The sequence below is a fragment of the Lagenorhynchus albirostris genome, chromosome X (genome assembly GCF_949774975.1).
Source record: "Lagenorhynchus albirostris chromosome X, mLagAlb1.1, whole genome shotgun sequence".
Taxonomy (NCBI): domain Eukaryota; kingdom Metazoa; phylum Chordata; class Mammalia; order Artiodactyla; family Delphinidae; genus Lagenorhynchus; species Lagenorhynchus albirostris.
Window position 1 is genome coordinate 82,163,628 of NC_083116.1, and position 12,187 is coordinate 82,175,814.

Sequence of the window (12,187 nt, forward strand, 5' to 3'; positions counted from 1 at the left end):
ATTTTACATGTACCTGTCCAGTTTTCCCAGCACCATTTATTGAAGAGGCTGTCCTTTCTCCACTGTACATTCCTGCCTCCTTTATCAACGATAAGGTGACCATATGTGAGTGGATTTATCCCTGGGCTTTCTATCTGGTTCCATTTATCTATCTTTCTGTTTTTGTGCCAGTACCATACTGTCTTGATTACTGTAGCTTTGGAGTATAGTCTGAAGTCAGGGAGACTGATTCCTCCAGCTCCGTGTTTCGTTCTGAAGATTGCTTTGGCTATTCGGGGTCTTTTGTGTTTCCATACAAATTGTGAGATTCGTTGTTGTAGTTCTGTGAAAAATGCCAGATGTAGTTTGACAGGTATTACATTGGAACTGTAGATTGCTTTGGGTAGTAGTGTCATTCTCACAAAGTTGATTCTTCCAATCCAAGAACAAGGCATTTCTCTCCATCAATTTGTATCATCTTTAATTTCTTTCATCAGTGTCTTATAATTTTCTGCATACAGGTTTCTTGTCTCCTTAGGTAGATTTATTCCTAGATATTTTATTCTTCTTGTTGCAATGGTAAATTGGAGTGTTTTCTTGATTTCTCTTGCAGATTTTTCATCATTAGTATATAGGAATGCCAGAGATATCTGTGCATTAATTTTGTATCCTGTTACTTTACCAAATTCATTGATTATCTCTAGTAGCTTTCTGGTAGCATCTTTAGGATTCTCTATGTATAGTATCATGTCATCTGCAAACAGTGACATCTTTACTTCTTTTCCTATTTGGATTCCATTTATTTCCTTTTCTTCTCTGATTGCTGTGGCTCAAACTTCCAAAACTGTGTCAAATAAGAGTGGTGAGAGTGGGGAACTTCGTCTTGTTCCTGATCTTAGTGGAAATGCTTTCAGTTTTTCACCATTGAGGATGATGTTGGCTGTGGGTTTGTTATATATAGCCTTTATTATGTTGAGGAAAGTTCCCTCTATGCCTACTTTCTTAGGATTTTTATCATAAATGGGTGCTGAATTTTGTCGAAAGCTTTCTCTGCATCTATTGAGATGATCATATGGTTTTTCTCCTTCAATTTGTTAATATGGTGTATCTCGTTAATTGATTTGCATATATTGAAGAATGCTTGCATTCCTGGCATAAAACCCACTTGATCATGGTGTATGATCCTTTTAATGTGCTGTTGGATTCTGTTTGCTAGTATTTTGTTCAGGATTTTTGCATCTATGTTCATCAGTGATATTGGCATATAGCTATCTTTTGACATCCTTTTCTGGTTTTGGTATCAGGGTGATGGTGGGCTTGTAGAATGAGTTTGGGAGTGTTCCTCCCTTTGCCCTATTTTGGAAGAGTTTGCAAAGGATAGGTGTTAGCTCTCTTCTAAAAGTTTGATAGAATTTGCCTTTGAAGCCATCTGGTCCTTGGCTTTTTGTTGGAAGATTTTTAATCACAGTTGCAATTTCAGTGCTTGTGATTAGTCTGTTCATACTTTCTATTCCTTCCTGATTCGGCTTGGCAGTTTGTGCATTTCTAAGAATTTGTCCATTTCTTCCAGGTTGTCCATTTTACAGGCATAGAGTTGCTTATAGTAATCTCTCATGATCTTTTGTATTTCTGCAGTGTCAGTTGTTACTTCTCCTTTTTCATTTCTAGTTCTATTGATTTGAGTCTTCTCCGTTTTGTTCTTGATGAGTCTGGCTAATGGTTTATCAATTTTGTTTATTTTCTCAAAGAACCAGCTTTTAGTTTTATTGATCTTTGCTATTGTTACCTTCATTTCTTTTTCACTTATTTCTCATCTGACCTTTATGATTTCTTTCATTTTGCTAACTTTGGGGATTATTTGTTCTTCTTTCTCTAATTGATTTAGGTACAAGGTTAGGTTGTTTATTCGAGATGTTTCCTGTTTCTTAAGGTACGATTGTATTGCTATAAACTTCCCTCTTAGAACTCTTTTTGCTGCATCCCATAGGTTTTGGGTCCCCGTGTCTCCATTGTCATTTGTTTCTAGGTATCTTTTATTTTCCTCTTTGAATTCTTCAGTGATCACTTCATTATTAAGTAGTGTATTGTTTAGCCTCCATGTGTTTGTATGTTTTACAGATATTTTCTTGTAATTGATATCTAGTCTCATAGCGTTGTGGTCAGAAAAGAAATTTCAAATTTCTTAAATTTACCAAGGCTTGATTTGTGACCCAAGAAATGATCTATCCTGGAGAATGTTCCATGAGCACTTGAGAAAAATGTGTATTCTGTTGTTTTTGGATGGAATGTCCTATAAATATCAATTAAGTCCATCTTGTTTAATGTATCATTTAAAGCTTGTGTTTCCTTAATTATTTTCATTTTGGATGATCCGTCCATTTGTGAAAGTGGCGTGTTAAAGTCCCGTACTGTGAATGTGTTGCTGTCGGTTTCCCCTTTTATGGCTGTTAGTATTTTCCTTATGTACTGAGGTGCTCGTATGTTGGGTGCATAAATATGTACAATTGTTATATCTTCTTCTTGGATCGGTCCCTTGATCATTATGTAGTGTCTTTCTTTGTCTCTTCTAATAGTCTTTATTTTAAAGACTATTTTGTCTGATATGAGAACTACTCCAGCTTTATTTTGGCTTCCATTTGCATGGAATATCTTTTTCCATCCCCTCACTTGCAGTCTGTATCTGTAGGTCTGAAGTAGTTCTCTTGTAGATAGCATATATCTTGCTGTCTTGGTTTTGTATCAATTCACCCAATCTGTGTCTTTTGGGGGGAGCATTTAGTCCATTTACATTTAAGGTAATTATTGATATGTATGTTCCTATTCCCATTTTCATAATTGTTTTGGGTTCGTTATTGTAGGTCTTTTCCTTCTCTTGTGTTTCTTGCCTAGAGAAGTTCCTTTAGCATTTGTTGTAAAGCTGGTTTGGTGGTGCTAAATTCTCTCAGCTTTTGCTTGTATGTAAAGGTTTTAATTTCCCCCTCAAATCTGAATGAGACCATACTGGGTATGATAATCTTGGTTGCAGGTTTTTCTCCTTCCTCACTTTAAATATGTCCTGCCAGTCCCTTCTGGTTTGTAGAGTTTCTGCTGAAAGGTCAGCGGTTAACCTTATGGGGATTCACTTGTGTGTTATTTTTCCCTTGTTACTTTTAATATTTTTTTTGTATTTAATTTTTGACAGTTTGATTAATATGTGTCTTGGCATATTTCTTCTTGGATTTATCCTGTATCGGACTCTCTGTGCTCCCTGGACTTGATAAGTATTTGCTTTCCCATATTATGGAAGTTTTCAACTATAATCTCTTCAAATATTTTCTCAGTCCCTTTGTTTTTCTCTTCTTCTTCTGGAACCCCTATAATTTGAATGTTGGTGTGTTTAATTTTGTCCCAGAGGTCTCTGAGACTGTCCTCAATTCTTTTTGTTCTTTTTTCTTTATTCTGCTCTGCAGTAGTTATTTCCACTATTTTATATTCCAGGTCAGTTATCCGTTATTCTGCCTCAGTTATTCTGCTATTGATCCCATCAAGAGTAATATTAATTTCATTTGTTGTGTTGTTCATCATTGCTTGTTTCATCTTTCATTCTTCTATGTCCTTGTTAAATGTTTCGTGCGTTTTGTCTCTTCTATTTCCAAGATTTTGTATCATGTTTACTATCATTATTCTGAATTCTTTTTCAGGTAGACTGCCTCTTTCCTCTTCCTTTGTTAGGTCTGGGTTTTTTTTATCTTGCTCCATCAACTGCTGTGTGTTTTTCTGTCTTCTGATTTTGCTTAGCTTACTGTGTTTGCCGTCTCCTTTTTGCAGGCTGCTGGTTTGTAGTTCCCGTTGTTTTTGCTGTCTGTCCCCTTTGGCTGAGGTTGTTTCAGTGGGTTGTGTAGGCTTCCTGGATGAGGGGACTAGTGCCGGTGTTCTGGTGGATGAGGTTGGATCTTGTCTTTCTGGTGGGCAAGTCCACGTCTCTTGGGATGTTTTGGGGTGTCTGTGGATTTATTATGATTTTAAGCAGCCTCCCTGCTAATGGGTGGGGTTGTGTTCCTGTTTTTCTAGTTGTTTTGCATAGGGTGTCCAGCACTGTAGCTTGCTGGTCGTTGAGTGAAGCTGAGTGCTGGTGTTGAGATGGAGATCTCTTGGAGATTTTTGTCATTGATATTATATGGAGCTGGGAGGTAACTTGTGGACCAGTGTCCTGAAGTTGTCTCTCCCACTTCAGAGGCAGAGCGCTGACTCCTGGCTGCAGCACCAAGAGCCTTTCATCCACACGGCTCAGAATAAAAGGGAGAAAAAGTAGAAAGAAACAATTAGTTGAAGAAGAAAGAAAGAAAGAAAGAAAGAAAGAAAGGAGGGAGAGAGGGAGGGAGGGAAGAAGGAAGGAAGGAAAGAAATAAAAAAGATAAGATAAAATAAAATAATTAAGAAAAAATTTAAAAAAACGGATGGCTAGAACCCTAGGACAAATGGTGGACGCAAAGCTATACAGACAAAAATCTCTTACCGAAGCATACACATACACACTCACAAAAAGAGGAAAAGGGGAAAAATTCATTAATCTTGCTCTCAAAGTCCTCCTCCTCAATTTGGGATGATTCGTTGTCTATTCATGTATTCCACAGATGCTGGGTACATCAAGTTGATTGTGGAGCTTTAATCCGATGCTTCTGAGGCTGCTGGGAGAGATTTCCCTTTCTCTTCTTTCTTCTCACAGATCCTGGGGCTCTGCTTTGGATTTGGCCCCGCCTCTGCATGTAGGTCGCTGGATCGCGTCTGTTCTTCCCTCAGAAAGGACAGGGTTAAAGGAGCAGCTGCTTCGGGGACTCTGGCTCACTCAGACCGGGAGGGGGAGGGAGGGGCATGGAATGCATGGCGAGGCTGTGGCGGCAGAGGCCAGCTGGACATTACTCCAGCCTGAGGCGTGCTGTGCCTTCTCCTGGGGAACTTGTCCCTGGATCTTGTGACCCTGGTAGTGGTGGGCTGCACAGGCTCCCAGGAAGGGGGGTGTGTGGATAGTGACCTGTGCTTGCACACAGGCTTCTTGCTGGCAGCTGCAACAGCCTTAGCATCTTAAGCCTGTCTCTGGGGTCCGCACTTTTAGCTGCAGCTCGTGTCCGTCTCTGGAGCTCCCTTAAACACTGCTTTTAATCCCATCTCCTCGCGCACCAGGAAACAAAGAGGGAAGAACAAGTCTCTTGCCTCTTCGGCACATCCAGAATTTTCCCCGGACTCACTCCCGGCTAGCCCTGGTGCACTGACCCCCTGCAGGTTGTGTTCACGCTGCCAGCACGAGTCCTCTCCCTGCGCTCCAACCGAAGCCTGAGCCTCAGCTCCCAGCCCCGCCCACCCTGGCGGCTGAGCAGACAATCCTCTTGGGCTCGTTACTGCCAGTCGGCACCAATCTTCTGTGCGGGAATCTCTCCTTTCTGCCGTCCACACTCCTGTTGCTGTGCTCTCCTCCGCGGCTCCGAATCTTCCCCCATCCGCCACCCATATTCTCCGCCTACAAAGGTGCTTCCTAGTGTGTGGAAACCTTTCCTCCTTCACAACTCCCTCCCACTGGTGCAGGTCCTGTCCTTATATTTTTGTCTTTCTTTATTCTTCTTTCTTTTGCTCTACCCTGGTACGTGGGGAGTTCTTGCCTTTCGGGAGGTCTGAGGTCTTCTGCCAGCATTCAGTAGGTGTTCTGTAGGCATTGTTCCACATGTAGATGTATTTCTGGTGTATCTGTGGGGAGGGAGGTGATCTCTGCGTCTTACTCTTCCCGGAAGCCTAATAATTACTTTTTATTCTAAACTTTATTTTATTTTACTTTATTTTATTTTATCTTCTTCTTTCTTTCTCTCATTTGTTTCTCACTTTTATTCTGAGCCTTGTGGCTAAAATGCTCTTGATGCTCCAGCCAGGTGTCAAGGCCATGCCTCTGAAGTGGGAAACCCAAGTTCAGGACACGGGTCCACAAAAGACCTCCCAGCTCCACATAATATCAAATGGTGAAAATCTCCCAGAGATCTCCATTTCAACGCCAAGATCCAGGGACAACTTCCTCTGGAGAAAACATGGTGTGCCTCCCAGAGATCTGTATTTCAATGCCAAGACCTAGCTCCACTAAACGACCAGCAAGCTACCGTACTGGAAACCCTAGGCCAAACAACTAACAAGACAGGAACACAACTTCATCCATTAGCAAGGATGGTGCCTAAATTCATAAGACCACAGATACCCGAAAACACACCACCAGATGTGGACCTGCTCAACAGAGAGACAAGATCCAGCCTCATCTACCAGGACACAGACACTATTCCCCTCCACCAGAAAGCCTACACCAACCAGTGACCAAACCTTAACCACTGGGGACAGACAACAAAAACAATGGCAAGTACGAACCTGCAGCCTGCAAAAAGGAGACCCGAAACACAGTAAGATAAGCAAAATGAGAAGACAGATAATCACACAGCAGATGAAGGAGCAAGCCAAAACCCACCAGACCTAACAAATGAAGAAGAAATAGGCAGTGTGCCTGAAAAAGAATTCAGACTAAAGAGAGTAAAGATGCTCCAAAATTTTGGAAAGGACAAAATACAAGAAAGCTTTAACAAGGACCTAGAAGAACTAAAGAGCAAACAAATAGTGATGAACAGCACAATAAATGAAATTAAAGACATCAATAGCAGAATCACTGAGGCAGAAGAACGGACGCAGAGCAAGCTTCCGACAAAGTTCAACACCCATTTATGATAAAAAGCCTCCAGAGAGTAGACATGAAGGGAAGTTTCCTCAACATAATAAAGGCCATACAGGGCAAACCCACAGCCAACATCATCGTCAATGGTGAATATTGAAACCATTTCCACTCAGATCAGAAAGAAGAAAATGTTGCCCACTCTCACCACTATTATTCAACATAGATTTGGAAGTTTTAGCCACAGCAATCAGAGAAGACAAAGCAATAAAAGAATTCCAAATAGGAAAAGAAGAAATAAATCTGTCACTGTTTGCAGGTGACATAATATTATACATAGAAAATCCTAACGATGTTACCAGAAAACTATTAGAACTAATCAATGTATTTGGTAAAGTAGCAGGATACAAAATGAATGCACAGAAATCTCTTGCATTCCTATACACCAATGATGAAAAATCTGAAAGTGAAATTAAGACAACACTCCCATTTAGCATTGCAACAAAAAGAATATAATACCTAGGAATAAACATATCTAAGGAGACAGAAAACTTGTATGCAGAAAATTATAAGATACTATTGAAATTAATTAACGATGATACAAATAGATGGAGAGTTATACCATGTTCTTAAATTGGAAGAATCAACATTGTGAAAATGACTCTACTACCCAAAGCAATCTACAGATTCAATGCAATCCCTATCAAACTACTACTGGCATTTTTCACAAAACTAGAACAAAAAATTTCACAATTTTTATGGAAATATAAGAAACCCTGAATAGACAAAACTTGAAGAAAAACGGAGCTAAAGGAATCTGTCTCCCTGACTTCAGAATATACTACAAAGCTACAGTAACCCAGACAGCATGGTACTTGCAGAAAACCAGAAATATAGATCAATGGAACAGGGCACAAAGCCCAGAGATACATCCACGCATATACTGTCACCTTATCTTTGATAAAGCAGGCAATAATATACAGTGGAACAAAGACAGACACTTCAGTGTGTGGTGCTGGGAAAAGTGGACAGCTACATGTAAAAGAATGAAATTAGAACACTCCCTAACACCATACACAAAAATAAACTCAAAATAGATTAAAGACCTAAATGTAAGGCCAGACACTATCAAACAATTAGAGGAAAACATAGGCAGAACACTCTATGACATAAACCACGGCAAGATCCTTTTTGACCCACCGCCTAGAGAAATGGCTAGAGAAACAAAAATAAATTTGACCTAATGAAACTTAAAACTTTTGCACAGCAAAGGAAACCACAAATAAGACGAAAAGACAACATTCAGAATGGGAGAAAATATTTGCAAATGAAGCAACTGACAAAGGATTAATCTCCAAAATTTACAAGCAGCTCAATAACAAAAAAAACAAACAACCCAATCCAAAAATGGGCAGAAGACCAAAGTAGACATTTCCCCAAAGAAGATATACAGACTGCCAACAAACAAATGAAAGAATGCTCAACATCATTAATCATTAGAGAAATGCAAATCAAAACTACAATGAGATATCGTCTCACACTGGTCAGAATGGCCATCAAAAATCAACAAACAATAAATGCTGGAGAGGGTGTGGAGAAAAGAAAACTCTCTTGCAATGTAGGTGGGAATGCAAATTGATAGAGTCACTATGGAGAACAGTACGGAGCTTCCTTAAATCTAAAAATAGAACTACCATACCACCCAGCAATCCCACTACTGGGCATATACCATGAGAAAACCATAGTTCAAAAAGAGTCATGTACCAAAATGTTCATTGCAGCTCTGTTTACAATAGCCAGGACATGGAAACAACCTGATTGTCCATCAACAGATGAATGGATAAAGAAGATGTGGCACATATATACAATGGAATATTCCTCAGCCATAAAAAGAAATGAAATTGAGTTATTTGTATTGAGGTGGATGGACCTAGAGACTGTCATACAGAGTGAAGTAAGTCAGAAAGAGAAAACAAAATATTGTACACTGCCACATATATATGGAAGCTAAAAAAAAAATCATGAAGAACCTAGGAACAATACGGGAATAAAGACAAAGACCTACTAGGGAATGGACTTGTGGATACGGGGAAGGGGAAGGGGAAGCTGGGAAAAAGTGAGAGTGGCATGGACATATATACACTACCAACCGTAAAATATATAGTTGGGAAGCAGCCGCATAGCACCAGGAGATCAGCTGTTTTGACCGCCTAGATGTGTGGGATACGGAGGGTGGGAGGGAGGGAGACACAAGAAGGAAGAGATATGGGGACATATGTATATGTATAACTGATTTACTTTGTTATAATGCAGAAACTAACACACCATTGTAAAGCAATTACAGTTCAATAAAGATGTTAGAAAAAAAAAGCTTTGCTAACATAGAGCCATATAAAGAGAATAGGAGAAGAAAGCAGTTTGACACACATCAAAAGAAGCCTTGCAGTTTTCCAGTACCAAGCCCTATGGAGACAGATGTGTCAGCAATCGTTTCACTCAAGAGTGTTCCTTCAACACTAGTCGTCATACCAAGCGCAGTGACACCTGCACTGAAGAGTGCTGTGAGTTAAAAAATGTATCATTTGTACATGGTTCTTGGAAATGAAGCATAGCAAAGCGTGTTCAAGTGGATGGGACGAGGAAGCCTTCCCAAAACTAGTTGCTGGGTTCTTTCTGCTCCTACATGGAATTCTGGGGTTTGTTCATTGCTGTGAGCGAGAAAGAAATATTTGGTTCTTGTACGTTCCTTGAGTTCGGGAAATTCTTACTGAGTGACGCTTGAGGTGACCTGTGTCCACACAATTTGGTTCCGATCACAGGAAGAAACATTGCAAACACTTTTTGGCACTGTGGCTTCAATTCCATTGCAAAGTAGGCCTTTCCCTTGGAATGGGAGAAGAGTTGCTCACCAGATCAGAAATGCTCATGGCTGCGGTGGGCCAGACGGAAGCATGGGTATACCATGTTGCTTTCCCTGAAGGGAACAGATAATCCCAGCTTATAGAACATAGTGTAATATATGTGAGAACTTGGTACCAGTTTGCCCAGGGTCTCCGATAAGTCGCCCTAAAGGCTCGGCTCTGAAGACCATACGGTTAAAAATATTTTAAAGCCACTTGGCCACATGGTAGTTGCCCACTTCTGCAAAGTATGGTAAATTCACTCTGTAGGGGATCGTCCCACTGGGAACACAAATGTCGTTTACACTTTCGCCCCTGTACCTAGTGGCAGAGGCCAAACCTGGGTCATTTCAGAGGATTCTCCACTGAATTTTTGGAGAGGCGCCTGCCTTTGACTTGAAGCTCCACACAAGCTGGGACCTCAGACTAATGGCAGGTTGTTCTTTCTCCACCCTTATACCATGAAGAATTTCTTAAGGAACAGGATCCCTTTGATGTGAGCTATAGGAAGCAAGGTTTCCCGAGAGTGCTCCTTTACTGACCAGAAGGTATCCCTCATGTGGAACACATGAAGTGATTACTTTTGAAGCTTGCAAATCCAGACACTCTATCTCTTTGGCCTTTGGAAGCTGAGTGAAACTAACAAAGTGGGTTCAAGACCCATGGATGAAAAGATGTTCATGCCTCCCAACAGAGGGTATGTTGAAACATGTTGCTCATCCAAGTGCAGAAGTCCGTTACGGGCCATAAGATAGAAACGTGATGCCTGCCTATAGAAATCTCTGGAGTGGTCCGTACTGAAAGTGTCATGCACCAGGTGGTTTCTTCTCCATAACCAAATGGCATGCATTGGTAATGGATATGTGCTCCAGCGCCTAGCAGTGTGTGTGAAGCCATGTGTTTGGCAAAACTTTATTGATGGGCTGGCAAATGTTTCCCCGTTATGGGAAATGGGTATGTGCGTATGTGCCCTTCTAGCTAGGTGAAATGTATGTTACGCACTTTGCCCCTTCTGGATTTTGAGTTTTGCCAGAGTTCAAGAAAAGGAGCCAATTATTTTGGAGACCTGGAAATAGCACTTTCGCAGAGGTGGCTTCATGCTACCCCGTGTTCGCCGTATTCCATATTCGAAATGGACTGAAAGAAGCCTTGGGTGGAAAGCACTGGCAGGCTCGCCGCAGATGGGATGTGTACCTGCAACTGATTAAGTAGAGAACAGCAATGTGATACTCAGTAATCATTCGGGAATGGCCTGTTCTCATCCAGCTTGTTCCAAGCAGGTTTTGAAAGGTTGGCGCACCTTTCCTCAACACACCAACCACGAGTTCATTCTCACATGCTATGCTCCGTGTTTCTCAAGGTGATATGGAATGAACGCCTTTCAGACTGCATAAGAAGGGAGTTTCTCACAGGGTAAATGTCATGTGTACTGACAGGCTAGCTGAAGATAATTTTTTTTTTTTTTTTGCTGTACGCGGGCCTCTCACTGTTGTGGCCTCTTCCGTTGTGGAGCACAGGCACCGGACGCACAGGCCCAGCGGCCATGGCTCACGGGCCCAGCCACTCCGCGGCATGTGGGATCCTCCCAGACCGGGGCACGAATCCGTGTCCCCTGCATCAGCAGGCGGACTCTCAACCACTGCGCCACCAGGGAAGCCCGAAGATAATTTCTTATACAGTTGTCGTTCAGTGTATTGGGAACGGGACTCAGGTCGTGCGAGCACAGTGTCTTTGGTCTGAGGTATCCTCTGTCACTGTGCTACATCAGCTCCCTTAAAATGGTGTGCTAACATAGAGCCACAAAAAGAGAACAGTCGGAGAAAGCAGGTTGATGCACATCACGAAGAACCCTTGCAGATTTCCAATACAAAACCCTGTGTAGACAGCTGGCTCTCCAAGTGTTTCGCCCAAGTGGGTTCCTTCAACACTAGAGGTCACACCGAGTTCAGTGACCCCTGAATTGAAGAGGGCTGTGAGTTATAAACGTATCATTTGTACACGCTTCTTGGAAGTGGAGTGTAGCAACGGGTGCTCAAGGGCACGGGACGAGAAAGCCTTCCCAAAACAGGTTGCAGGGTGCTGCTCCTACATGGAATTCCCGTGTTTGTTCATTGCTGTGTGCGAGAAAGCCTATGTTCGTGTTTGTTCCCTCAGTGTGGGAAGTCCTTATTGAGTGAGGCTTGTGGTGACTTACGTTCACAAAAATCGTTCCGATCACAGGAGGGAACATTACGAACACTTCTGGGCACAGTGGCCTCAAGTCCTTTGCAAAGGATGGCTTTCCCGTTGCAGGGGATACGAGTTGCTCCCCAGCTCAGAAATGCTCATGAGTGAGGTGGGCTAGACGGAAGCATGGGTATACCATGTTCCTTTCCCTGCAGGAAACACATGGCGCAAGGTTCCAAAATATAGTGTAATCCCTGCGAGAACTGGGGTACCCGGTTTGCACAGGAGTTCCCATAATTCGCGCTAAGGGCTCTATCTGATGCCGACAAGGTGCAAAAGTTTTAAATGCACTTGGCTACATGCTGGTTGCCCACCTCTGCAAAGTATGGTAATTTCACTCTGTAAGGGTTCTTCCCACTGGGAACACAAATTTCATTCACACTTTCGCCTCTGCGACTAGAGGCAGAGG